Genomic DNA, 14,287 nt, shown 5'->3' with positions numbered 1-14,287 from the left:
GCGGCAGAAAACAACGTGTGATGAACTGACCGTAAACCCCATTCCCCGTCCCCTGTGCCGCTGGGGGGGTTGGTAGAGAATCCGGGAGTAAAGTTGTGCCTGGGAAGAAGGGAGGGGTGGAGGGAAGGTGTTCTGAGATTTGGTTTTATTTCTCATTACCCTACTCTGGTTGATTTGTAATAAAGTGAGTTAATTTTCCCCAAGTTGAGTCTGTTTTGCCCGTGACGGTAAGTGGTGAGTGATCTCTCTCCTGTCCTTATCTCGACCCACAAGCTCTTTGTTATATTTTCTCTCCCCTGTCCAGCTGAGGAGGGGGAGTGATAGAACGGCTTTGGTGGGTACCTGGCGACCAGCCAGGGTCAACCCATCACAGTTTTCCATCCCATGTCCTCTCCATGATCCCATAGGTAAAACCACAGGGCACCTCGCGGTGTGTACCTTCTATATTCTCTCTCTTGGGCAGAGGAGTGCTCACTCCTAATAGCTGAGACATTGGTCCTTACAGATGGGCAATAGGACATATCCTCTTTGAATTGTTGGAAATCCTCGGACAGCTTCTCCACAGCCGAAATGCAGGCTTGTAGGGAGGAGGAGAGATTTTCTTCGTATTGATGGAGTTGGCGAGCCACTTCATCCACTGTCGGTGCCTCTTCGTCTTTCCAGGTCATTATTGCCAGTGAGTTGGCATAGGACGATGGTGCGTTCCGTACAAATTTCCGCCACATGGGTCGTGTGCATTGGACTTCGTCTGGATCTTTGGGTAACTGTGGGTTGTCCGGGTCATGATGAATCATCTCTAGCACGGCTAATTCCCTCAGATATTGGATACCTCTTTCCATGGTGGTCCACTTGCTTGATTGACATATAACATCTTCCTTAAAGGGGTACCTTTCCTTCACACTTGACAAGAGTCGCCTCCAGAGGCTGATGGCTTGTGTTCCTCTTCCAATTGCCTTGTCAATGCCAACTTCCCTGGCAAGTGATCCTATCTGCTTGGCTTCCCTACCTTCTAATTCCAAGCTATTAGCCCCATTGTCCCAGCATTGGAGAAGCCAGGTGATAATATGCTCACCTATACGGCGGCCAAAATCTTTTCGCATATCCCGCAGCTCACTCAAGGATAGGGACCGGGTTATTACCTCTGGTTCTGCCTCTTCCTCCTGTTCCCGTGATGACCCTGGTTCACCTTCATCCTTTGCTAAGGAAACTGGTTTTTTTGTATATTTCTTTTTCTGTATGGGGGCAACTGATACTGGTGCGGGTTGATCCGCTGGTTCAGTTGCAGTATCGCTCGCTGGGTTTTGGATAACCGCAGTGCCCGTTGCCAAGGTTTGGGTAGCTGCTGTGCTCATTGCCGCAGCTGGAGGGGCTGCAGTGCCTGTTGCTGAGGTTTGGGTAGCCACAGTTCTCGTTGCCGGGGCTGGAGGGGTCGCAGTGCCTGTCACCAAGGTCTAGGTGGCCACAATGCTCGTTTCCGGGGCTGGAGGGGCCGCGGTGCCTGTCACCAAGGTCTGGGTGGCCGCAATGCTCGTTGCTGGGGCTGGAGGGGCCGCAGCGCCCATTGCCAGGGTTTGGGTGACCGCAGTGCTCATCGTTTTGTTGTTAGGTCCAGAGACCTTCTCTTCCCCTTGAGGGTGCTGAGTTGTGTCGAACGGGGCTCGATAGGCATGGGCCAGGCCCCAGCACGTTGCAGTGATTTGTATCTCTCTGGAGCTGCCGGGGTGACAGCATACCTTTTCCAAATATTTTACTAGTTCTTCCAGATTCTGCACTTGTTCAGGGGTGAATTTCCAAAACATTGGAGGTGCCCACTTTTCTAGGTACTTGCCCATACTACCCCACACACCCTGCCACTCATAATTATCCAGCCTCAGGGCAGACCTCTGGGTGATCTTCTTAAATAGTTGTTTAAGCCTAAACAAGAGCTGAACCACATTCAGGAACATGCTAATTCCCAGCAGTAGGGCTAGGACCGTGCTGGTCTCAACATCCCAAGAGTATTCAAATTTTTCAAAATTCTCAAACACCATTGTAACTGGACTGAAGGAGAAAGGAGAGGGGAAGAAAGGTACCCCACCCATAGACTGGTTTTCCAAGGAGGAAAGGTATATGGTGTATTAATAATAGTTTCCCACAGATGGCTCCCGCAGTATAAAGGTGACAATGCTGAGTGCAAGTACCGGATTAATCCCACAACCGATAACTTTATCATACCATAAACCAGTGTTATACAATACATCAAAGCAAAAAACTTAATCCACCTCCCACGGATGATAAGCAGCAGAAGAGGGACTACATACAGCAAGCAAGGTGATACATAACAGAACTTTAAAAACCAGAGCAACAACTCTAAGAACACATAAATCAACATAATGACCAGCGACTATTAGACCAATATAATGAATGCTTATAACAAATTTGTTTTAACGAGCTCTGGTCAGGTTTGTCGTTATCTCAACCCTTCGTGCCCCATGTTGGGTGCCAAAATGGACTGTCGTGGTTTACCCCCAGCCAGCAACTAATCACCACGCAGCTGCTCACTCACTCCCCCCCCACCCAGTGGGATGGGGGAGAAAATCGGGAAAAAGAGGCAAAACCCACGGGTTGAGATAAGAATGGTTTAATAGAACAGAAAAGAAGAAACGAATAATGATAATGATAACACTAATAAAATGACAACAGCAATAATGAAAGGATTGGAATGTACAAATGATGCGCAGTGCAATTGCTCACCACCCACCGATCAACACCCCGCTAGTCCCCGAGCAAGCAATTCCCCGCCCCCACTTCCCAGTTCCTATACTAGATGGGACGTCCCATGGTATGGAATACCCTGTTGGCCACTTTGGGTCAGGTGCCCTGGCTGTGTCCTGTGCCAACTTCTTGTGCCCCTCCAGCTTTCTCGCTGGCTGGGCATGAGAAGCTGAAAAATCCTTGACATTAGTCTAAACACTACTTAGCAACAACTGAAAACATCAGTGTTATTGACATTCTTCACATACTGAACTCAAAACATAGCACCGTACCAGCTACTAGGAAGACAATTAACTCTATCCCAGCTGAAACTAGGACACACAGAAAATGTCAAGAAAGGCAAAAAGGGAGCTTTAGGTATGGGAAACAATGGAAAAAATCTTGTATATACTGATAGTTCCTTATAAATGCACAGTCATATATAGACACACGCATATACTCTTTGTACAAGGCTATTTAGCACTGGAGGAGGAGAATAATATGAAGTTAGGAGCTGAACAGACTTTGAATGCAGAGGACAGTGAAAGGAAAACACTGAAAGTCAAGGACACCATTAGGAATGGAGTTCAGATATGAGATATTACAATAAATGCATAAAAGTGGGAGAAGGATGATCATTTAATTAGATGGGGGAGGTGGCAGGGCTAATGAGGTTTAAGATGTGTGTTCAACCTTACCGTTATGTGTCCCACACTATGTTCTTCCCAACTAAGCTACCAAAGGTGATACCAGTAGCCAGCACATATGGTAAAAGGAAAGAGCTATCAGATTTCTCTTCCCAAAACTAATAATATGCAACCAAATACTTCCTGATATGATAGAAGTAGCATGTATTGCATTGTCACAGGACTAAAGATTATTAGTCACACGATTATAGATGTTTACCATCGTCAAACACGAACTTCAATGAAAGCATGCTTCTCTGTACCACATTAGCAGAAAGAGGTAGAAGAAAAAAGTGAGATTCATTGATAAACTATGGCCCATATCCTGCAACAAACACTGCCATAGCATTTGAAATGCATGATAGAAAACTGTTCTAAAAGATCACTGACTTTCAAATAGAAGGGGGAAGAAAGCTGGACCAAACTTTGACAATATCTTCTCTGAAGCAAAAACCCACATATTTAAAATACTGTATTCTCATGAAAGATCATGTGTGCCACAAGATGATAAATTTGAAGCAATCTCTGTTTCAGAGTGAGTATTTTATATAAATACACTAAGCAGTATAGAAAAAATACCATACTCTACACACCAGTAATGGTCAGTGAGCTAAAAAAAACCAAAACAGACTAGGCCAGATCTTAGTTATAGTTCCCAATGCAACCTATTCTTGAGTATAAACCCTACTGAGAAATACCTTACGTAACGAAATTGTGGATAAACATGGAAAATACATCAAAGGCATTTCATTACAACCTGATGGAAATTTTGCAAGGATTTTGAAATACTACTGTGTACTAGAAACATGAAGAATCAAACCTTTCTCAAACCCTTTTGTGTTCCCATACACATATTAACAAATAGAAATGACAAATAATATTTATAAATAAATATTAATCCATAACAGTCTCAAATTTCAGCAGATTTTCAATAGAGGGCACTGGGGGCTTTGATAATGGTAAAAGACTGCTGTGATATATAAAAACAAATTTAATGTTGTCCTGTCCCACTCAGTGGGCTTGGGGGAGGTGATCTTTTAGATAGTCCATTGCCGCACAGAGGAGTCATGACAATGACTCAGGAGGGACAGGGTAAATTTCAACACCCTGTTTTGCTTGGCAAATCCCAGGGCAGGAGTCACGACAATGGCTCCTAAATGCTCAAAATATGTTTTATTTAATGTTGACTTATAACACAAGTGTGGCTAAATTTGGCATAGCAGATATTTTGAATAAAAAACTTGACATCTAACAGCCGTAGCAAAATATTCCTAACGACAAGGTAGGAGGAAGAGAAGAGATAAGAGAAAGAGAAGAAAGAGAAAAAAGGAGAGGTAAGTATCGCCACCCTTGGATCCAGTGAAGAAAGAGTCTCGGTAGTAGCTTTCTGGATTCCCCAGGTGACGGACATGCGCCTGGGGTTGGTGTCCCCCCCTTTTATACCCTCCTCTGAGAGCATTGTGGGGTTTTCTCGAAAGTTCTTGAGGAAGGAGTGTGTGTGTGTGGGGGGGTCACTGATGCCCCCTTATCCCATTTAACTTGTTTACACAACTGCCGTGGTAAGGGCCTATGGCAAAACTCCGAACTTGTGACAAAACATACGAAGCTCAACTGCTAGAAAACTTCCCAGAAAGACAATCGCCAGAAAGCCTTTTTGAGGCACAACCGCTAGAAAGCCTCCCAGAAACAGTTCACTACCCCACCTCTGCAGGGCACGTCCTGTTTTGGCTGCTTGCAGCTACCTGCTTGGTTGTTTGAGACAAAATGATTGCCAGTGTCTCACAGTCTCTCAGTCCCTCACAAATGTTATATTAATATGGTCCATACATGTTAATAGAAGAGTGAGATACTCCCATAACCTTCACAGTACAGTGGTCGTGTGTGTTGTGGAGTCACCTATCTGTCTCTAGATGTTTGTCTGTTGATTTTGCTGAAAGTAAAATGATTTTGCTGTTGATTTTTGTTATGAAAGTATTATGATAACTTAAAGGAGGAAAAAGATAAATTCACAAATTTATTATACATTTTTTTTCAACACTGTATAATGGTGTTGAACACTGCATGCTAACTTAGAGTGATAGGTCGGATTTGGGGACTGTAGATCATGGAGTTTTAAAATATGCTGAAATTAATGAAAAAATCCACTGATCCATGGTTTTATACTAGCCTGTCTCAGTCTAAGTTCAAACTAGAAAAATTTTCTGACAAGAGTTAAAGGTCTAATATTCTTTTTGCTTTGCTGCTGAATTAGCTGATTAGCTAAGTAATATAACCAGTAAGACCCTCCCTCCAATAGAAAAAAAATATTAAATCTACTAATTTAGGTTAAAAACAAAAGTTATGGTAACATAAGTGTCCCTAAGTTTTGCAATAATCCTCCCAATAATCCTCCAGTACTTTTGCATCCCAAAAGGCTCCAGATGTGACCAGCCACTCCAAAATGGTAAGATGTTTATCAGCATTCTACATTGCAGACTGGCACTTGTAATTTCACTCTCACTTTGCATCAGCAGAATTAAAATATCTAGAAAAACCTTACTATGACAGGTTTCTGTGTATTACTGCATAAACATTTATAGTAAAACACTCTGTCATCATGAAGGTAAGATACACAGCATCAGATTCTTCTTCCTTCTCAGCTCTGTGTATGTAGCATGATCCAACTATTACTCTCTATTGGGCATTAAGGGTAACTGTCTCAAGCAAAAAAGAGAAAATGAATATGAACCAGTTACTGACAACACTATTATTAAACACTTGATTTCTTCTGATCTTTCCAAGAACTGTCTTTTTAAGCTGTGAGGACCACAAGCAGGGCTTGGCACTGCCCACCCATGGTCTTGCTGGGAGAACAATCATACTATATGCACTGACCAGATCCTGTAAACTTTATTTGCATGAATAATCACTACTCAAGGAGTAATCATATTGAAATGATAATGAGTCCCAAACACTTGCAATTGCTGGCAGATTTATTGTCCAGGAGGGTTGGAACATGATTCTGAACACTTCTGCAGAATTTGAAAATTGCCTAGTTTTGATCATATTCCCTTCCTGATCTGGTCTATTCATTGCTTCACTTTGTTTTGGGGAGGAAAGCTTCCTCATGATTACTTCTAAAAATGTGTGCTATCTTCTTCATTTTTACAGGTGGTGAATTCTATTGTTGATAAAAGCTACAAAATAAGCCATCCTATACTCGAGGCAGATATATTTTCAGAAAGTCACCTCCTCATTTGTGAGAAGCACCTGCCAATTAATATGCTTAAAAATATCACTAGAGTTATGTAAGGTCTTTAAAAATTCTTCTGCTCCTTGACTCTGCAGTGCTTCACCTATTACTAAAAGTAATCAAGCTTCAATACACTTTAAAATAAACTCAAACCCAAACAGCCGTAATTTCACATAAGCAAGAAATTCTTAACTTCCTTTTGTGCATAAGTATTCAAACATGTCCATGTGACATGCAACCTGATCTTGCACTAGTGATCTTGTTGGGAATTGTGAATCTGTGTGCTTGGTCAAGTATCCCCAAAACTTGGTACTGTTATTACTGGCCACACCATCATGCTCCTGTCCTAGTTTCAGCTGGGATAGAGTTAACTGTCTTCCTAGTAGCTGGTACGGTGCTATGTTTTGAGTTCAGTATGTGAATAATGTCGATAACACTGATGTTTTCAGTTGTTGCTAGTAGTGTTTAGACTAATGTCAAGGATTTTTCAGCTTCTCATGCCCAGCCAGCGAGAAAGCTGGAGGGGCACAAGAAGTTGGCACAGGACACAGCCAGGGCACCTGACCCAAAGTGGCCAACAGGGTATTCCATACCATGTGACATCCCATCTAGTATAGGAACTGGGGAGTGGGGGCGGGGAATCGCCGCTGGGGGACTAGCTGGGTGCCGGTCGGCGGGTGGTGAGCAATTGCACTGCGCATCATTTGTACATTCCAATCCTTTCATTATTGCTGTTGTCATTTTATTAGTGTTATCATTATCATTATTCGTTTCTTCTTTTCTGTTCTATTAAACCGTTCTTATCTCAACCCGTGGGTTTTGCTTCTTTTTCCCGATTTTCTCCCCCATCCCACTGGGTGGGGGGGGAGTGAGTGAGCGGCTGCGTGGTGCTTAGTTGCTGGCTGGGGTTAAACCATGACACAATGGCTGAATGAATTATAGGCTTAACATATAAAATCAGCTGCCCAGGGTCATTCTAGTCTCCTGACATTCTCTTTTTCTGATTTTTTTAAGAGAAGACTATATGGAAATCATGCTTATGGAGCAAGTTCTGCCAAATATCTTCTTTCGTGACATGTGCAATTTGTGGGTAAGAACAGAATGATTTTGGATAATGTGGGTCTCTGCTATGAGTTACACATACATCCAAGCTACAAACAGCATAAGGTCGGAGTAAATATGTGACTTATTGTACTTCCCAGTCCATATATGCTATAAAATGCATTTAAATATAATGGGATTTGCATAATATAAATATTAACCTCTTCAGAGTTACTGTTTAATATATGGTGTTTTAGAAGGAGTAGAGATTTTCTGGCTTAAATTTATAGAAGATATTGAAAGTGATATATGGTATTTTCTTTTTCAGGACCCAATCCAGGCCACTGAAGTTAATCGGAATTTTTCCTCTGACTTCCGTGAGCTTTGGATCAGGCTTGAAGACTAAGATTTATAAATTCCCCCCAAAAAACTTCTTCTAAAGGGCACTTTCTCATTCACTGCTCTCCTAATTAGAGATTTTTAGAGCTGAACCATTGGTGCTGTAGTAGAGGTACTCAAAGAAAGTACCAAGAGCTGGTAAGCGTCCATTCTTTCTGTAGTCCTGCAACTTAAGTAAAACCAAATATATTTAGACTGATGACTTGATTCTTTAATCAGAAAGATATATGAGTAAGAATTGTTGCGTAGCTTGTAAAAACAGCACTACATTTGTACAAGCATGTGCAGAACTATTACTGATTTTACAAGATACATGGGAATGTGTGCCTACTTGTTTAAGGAAAGAAGTGAGCTCAACATTAAAAAAAAATCTGCCCTCTATCTGAGACCTTCCCTGCCAAGTTTTAGCTGTGTATTCTCTGTTTGAGGCACATACTCCTACATCCTATACTGAAATGTGAATATGCTCTTTAATTTCGAATGAAGATTTAGGACCAACTTCTACTCTCATTTACATCATCAAAATCCTAATGAGGCTGTAAATCAAAATAAGAATATGGTTGAGGTTGATGGGGTTGAGTGGATCTAAATGAGTGTAGAATTTGGCCCTTTTAGGTAGAAATACAAACTGAAGACTAGCCACAGTAGAGCACTGAAACAAACAGGTAACAGTGAAAATGTTTACTGTACTAAACCACAATGACTGATAACAAATATGTTGAACTGGCCACAAATAATTTACAAAGGTCTGAAATTCAATCTTTAGTTAAAATATCCTTGATAAGATGGTAATAAGAAATTTATTTTTATAATGGGGTTTACATTTTTACATTAATAAAAGTTACTGTATTTCCCAAAATACACCAACACAACTACATGTTCCATTATTTCCTATTTTGTAAGTAGGCTTCAATATTTCAAATATACAATTTAGAATGATCTGGCATTACATATGCATTATATTCACTGAGAGCTTTGGCTATTCAAGGACAGTAAATTTATTGTTGAATTTGAAACTGAAGTATTTTTAATTTTGTCAGAATGAAATCTGAACTTACTTTTTATTCCTTATAATTATTCATTGAGAAGTAAACCTGCAATTGGTAGCATATCCTACATATGTAGTTACTGCTTAATATTTTTCTAGGTAATGAATTTCTAGGATGGTGTTGTGCGCCAAAGCATCTGTCATTTTGTGGGTTGAAGTTGATATGGCATGTTACAGAAGGGACTGGCTGTGTTCTACCTCTTTCTCTCTCTTCCTTGCTCTCTTTTATTTCTCAATTAGCAGTTTTCCATTATATTTGAAGTATTAATGTTATTGTCGTGGTTTAACCCCAGCCAGCAACTAAGCACCACGCAGCCGCTCACTCACTTCCCCCCCACCCAGTGGGATGGGGGACAAAATCAGGAAAAGAAGTAAAACTCGTGGGTTGAGATAAGAACGGTTTAATAGAACAGAAAAGAAGAAACTAATAATGATAATGATAACACTAATAAAATGACAACAGCAATAATGAAAGGATTGGAATGTACAAATGATGCGCAGTGCAATTGCTCACCACCTGCCGACCGATGCCCAGTTAGTCCCCGAGCGGTGATCCCCCCACCCCCATTCCCCCCAGTTTCTATACTAGACATGACGTCACATGGTATGGAATACCCCGTTGGCCACTTTAGGTCAGCTACCCTGGCTGTGTCCCCTCCCAATTTCTCGTGCCCCTCCAGCCTTCTTGCTGGCTGGGCATGAGAAGCTGAAAAATCCTTGACATTCGTCTAAACATTACTTAGCAACAACTGAAAACATCAGTGTGTTATCAGCATTCTTATACCTAACTCAAAACATAGCACTGTACCAGCTACTAGGAAGACAATTAACTTTATCCTAGCTGAAAACAGGACAGTTACTTTATAAAGTTTCAGTACAAAAGAGCAGTTTAGAAGGTGATAAGAGGTACCCAATCCTGCATGTCCTGTCCAGATCAGTGGTTTAAATGGAAGCCTTCACTAAGAACAGCCTATAGAATCAACCTCTGAGTTGAGCTGTAACCAAATTATTTTTGTTTTCCTTAAAAAGAAAAGGAATATCTTCCAGGAAATACAAGAAAATAAAAGGAGTCAGTAAAACTGTAGGTGTTGTTATTGGGAAATATTTTTAAAAATGTTATAATATATAAACTTTAATATTAATATGCTAGAGCAAAATTATTTCTGATAATGAGTAGAAGCATAACATCAAGGATGATTTTGTCTTATAAATAATATTAAATCATGTGATGCAAGTAGTGAGATTTTCTAATAGAATTTTGCTGACACAAGACCTATAATGAGAATCTATGGAATATAGAGTACAAACCCATTGTCTTCTAAGCAAAGCTCACATCTTCAAACTGCACAGTAGCAAATCTATGATTTAATTATGAAGTTCTGCTTACATACAGAAATAATTTCATATACCACTGATGTTAATTATATTAGAGATAAACAAATATGATTATTATTTCTTTTCTAAAAGGTGAAAGGAGAGGTTTTAAATAACAAGAGAAATTTTTATATAAGATTTCAAACATAAGAGAAATTGTAGATAAAGACTTACATTTAAATATATTTGAAAATCCAAATTATTAGAAAAAAATTCTGTTACATATGTCATGATCCAGGTTCAAGATTCTCTGTCTTCTTTGGAAATTGTGCAGTGTCAAATTTTCTTGCATCCTTTGATCTACCTAACAATATCACAACACATCCCAACATTTGAAATACAGACTTTAAGATCAGCTTATCTAAGGGAATTTATGATCAGCAGTATCTAAGGGAATTAAAAAGTCTAAGGATTTCACAGAATCATAAAATGGTTTGGGTTGGAAGTGGAGTAGAGGGGGAGAATCACCTCCCTCAGCCTGCTGGCCATGCTTCTTTTTATGCAGCCCAGGATACAATTGGCTTTCTGGGCTGTGTGTGCATATTGCCAGCTCATGTCCAGCTTTTCATCTACCAGTATATCCCCAAGTCCTTCTCCACAGGGCTGCTCTCAATCCATTCATCCCTCAGCCTGTACTGATATCAGGGATTGCCCCGACCCAGGTGCAGGACCTTGCAGAACTTCATGAGGTTCACACAGGCCCACTCCTCAAGCCTGTCAAGGTCCCACTGGAAGTCATCCTTTCCCTCAAGCGAATCAACTGCACCACTCAGCTTGGTGTCATCTGCAAACTTGCTGAGTGTGCACTCGATCCCACTATCTGTGTCATTGATGAAGATATTGAATAGTATTGGTCCCAGTACAGACCCTTGAGGGACACCACACGTTACTGGTTTCCACTTGGACATTGACCCCTTGACTGTAACTCTTTGGATGCAGCCATCAAGCCAATTCTTTGTCCATCTAACAGTCTATCTCTCAAATCCATATCACTCTGGTTTAGTGGCAAGAATGTTGTGGGGGACCATATCGGTTGGGTGTTGGTCTCTTTTCCCAGGTAACAAGTGATAGGACAAGAGGTTTCGCTAGGGGAGGTTTAGATTGGATATTAGGAAAAATGTCTTCACCAAAAGGGTTGTCAAGCATTGGAACAGGCTTCCCAGGGAAGTGGTTGAGTCACCATCCCTGGAGGTATTTAAAAGATCTGTAGATGTGGTGCTTAGAGACACGGTTTAGTGGTGGACCTGGCAGTGCTAGGAAATGGTTGGATTCGATGATCTTAAAGGTCTTTTCCAACCTAAATGATTCTATGATTCAAACTATGCCCTCTGCATAGTTACTATTTAACCCTGGAGTTAGTTCCTAACTGAATGCAAAACCATATGTATGTACACATATTTCCTGATTTAATTATTTTGTAATAAAATATACATTACAGTAAATCTTATAATTAGATTTCTAGTAAAAATATTTGCTTTCTTAAATCTAAACTATATTTTGCATTAGATTTATCTAATATTTGCTTAAAATTTGTTTTTATAAATAATCCTGACCGTAAACCTATTAGTCAAAATATTCACAGAAAAATAAACAAAAGGAGCAGGAACACAGTGAAATTGAATTAGACTTTCTGTTTTAGTAAACACTTGTGGAAACATTTTTAAAAGCATGTTTCCACCTCTCCAACAGAGTCTCCCTGTGATAGGCATAGAATTTTTCAAAACTGTCTTAATAATCTTCTGTATAGAATTGCAAAATATATAAATGTATATTTGTCCTCAATATCTAGGAACAGCCAGAATGACACTTGCCTGTGAAACCTCAGTTACTACCCATATAGATGTTGATGCAGTCTTGCAGTACATATGTAATTATGCTACCTTTTGAAAGAACACCTGCTAATTTAGCACACAGAATAGATATTTAAGATGATGAATATTTATTCAACTTCATTTTTCAATATATGACCAAATCCTTATGTACAGTACAGTACACTTTTTAGACCCTATTGTGAAAACAGAACTTTCTCCTAGGTTTTCCTGTGGCTTTCATATTATTCTTACATCTGAATGTACAAGATGATAGTTAATAAATTCAAGATACAATCTAAGCCAAAGAGAAATTAAAAATGTATGCATTTTGGTGCCCATTTTGAGAATGCCCAAGTTCTTTCTTCAGAGTAATTAGCATTTTTATTATTCTGTATGTTCAATACCATTAAGACCTAAACTATTCATTTTCAACCCCAATGCCTTTTTAGCTGCTTTCTACCCTAGGTATGTCCACAGTACATAGATGCATAAATTTTCCCTGTTAAGGTTATCTAAGCTGGTCTGCCTCTGGAAACATGTATGTCTTATCAACATAGACAATTTAAGTATCTCAGTCCTGTCAAGATCTGCAGTCTAAATATTCCTTCACCTAACCTTACTTATATATTTAGTTGTATTGGGTTTACATGGCAATGTTTTGGCAGTGGGAGGGGCTGCAGGTGTGGCCTCCCTGAGAAGACATCAGGAGCTGTCCCCATGTTGGACAGAGCCAGTTTCAGCCAGCTCCAAAATGGACCCACTGCTGGCTACAGCTAAGCCAGTCAGCGAAGCTCGTGGCACCTCTGTGATAACATATTTTAGAAAGGGTAAAAAACAGTGCACAACAGCAGCTGGAGAGAGGAGTGAGAATATGTGAGAGAAACAACTCTGCAGACACCAAGGTCAGTGAAGAAGGAGGGGGAGGAGGTGCTCCAGGCGCTGGAGCAGAGATTCCCCTGCAGCCCATGGTGAAGACCATGGTGAAGCAGGTTGTCCCCCTGCAACCCATGAGAACCACGCCAGAGCAGATATCCACCTGCAGCCCATGGAGGACCCCATGCTGGAGCAGTTCTTGAAGGACTTTAGCCTGTGGGTGGGACACCATGCTGGAGCAGGGGAAAAGTGTGAGGAGGAAAGAGCGGGAGAGACGAAGGTTATGAACTGACCGCAACTCCCATTCCCCATTCCCCTGTGCCACTCGGCAGGACTAGATAGCAGAGTCTTGAGTGAAGTTGAGCCTGGGAAGAAGGGTGGGGGTGAAGGTGTTTTCAGTTTTGCTTTTATTTCTCAGTGTCCTTATGCTGTTATTAATTGTCAATAAATTAAATTAATTCCCCCAAGTTGCATCTGTTTTGCCTGTGATGGTAATTGGTGAGTGATCTCCCTGTCTTTATCTTGACCCACAAGTTTTTTTTTTCATCATATTTTCTCCCTCATCCTGCAGAGGAGGGGGAGTGATAGAACAGCTTGGTGGGCACCTGGAAGCCAGCCAAGGTTAACCTACCACATTAGTATATTAGAAATTGTCATGATTGGTTACATCAGTGGTCAAACTCCCAGTAAGGTATTCTGAATCGCTGATCTGCCATTTTCTGAACTTATATGGAAGACACCATGGAAACTGTAATAATTCATTCTGGAATTTGACACAAAAAAATTACTGAAACTTGTTCTCATGAATGGTGCCATTTGATGCTTGAAAGATCACAATATTCAAAGACTTGTCAGAGGGATGACGCCTCTATTGGCAGTTTGCCTCCTAGTGCCATGTTAAGGTAATGACTGAGAAGGCAAAATACCAAATCACTAATACCAACTCAGATATTTTCTTGATTCCTACATTTATGAGTAAATTTAATACCATGAAAACTAATGTCTGCTTTTATGAGCAAATCATCATTTTCAAATAAAGACTAAAAATTACATTAAATCTGCTCTAAAAAAACCAAAAACATAAAAAAAA

The sequence above is a fragment of the Aquila chrysaetos genome (genome assembly GCF_900496995.4).
Source record: "Aquila chrysaetos chrysaetos chromosome W unlocalized genomic scaffold, bAquChr1.4 W_unloc_2, whole genome shotgun sequence".
Taxonomy (NCBI): domain Eukaryota; kingdom Metazoa; phylum Chordata; class Aves; order Accipitriformes; family Accipitridae; genus Aquila; species Aquila chrysaetos.
This window is presented reverse-complemented; position numbering follows the sequence as displayed.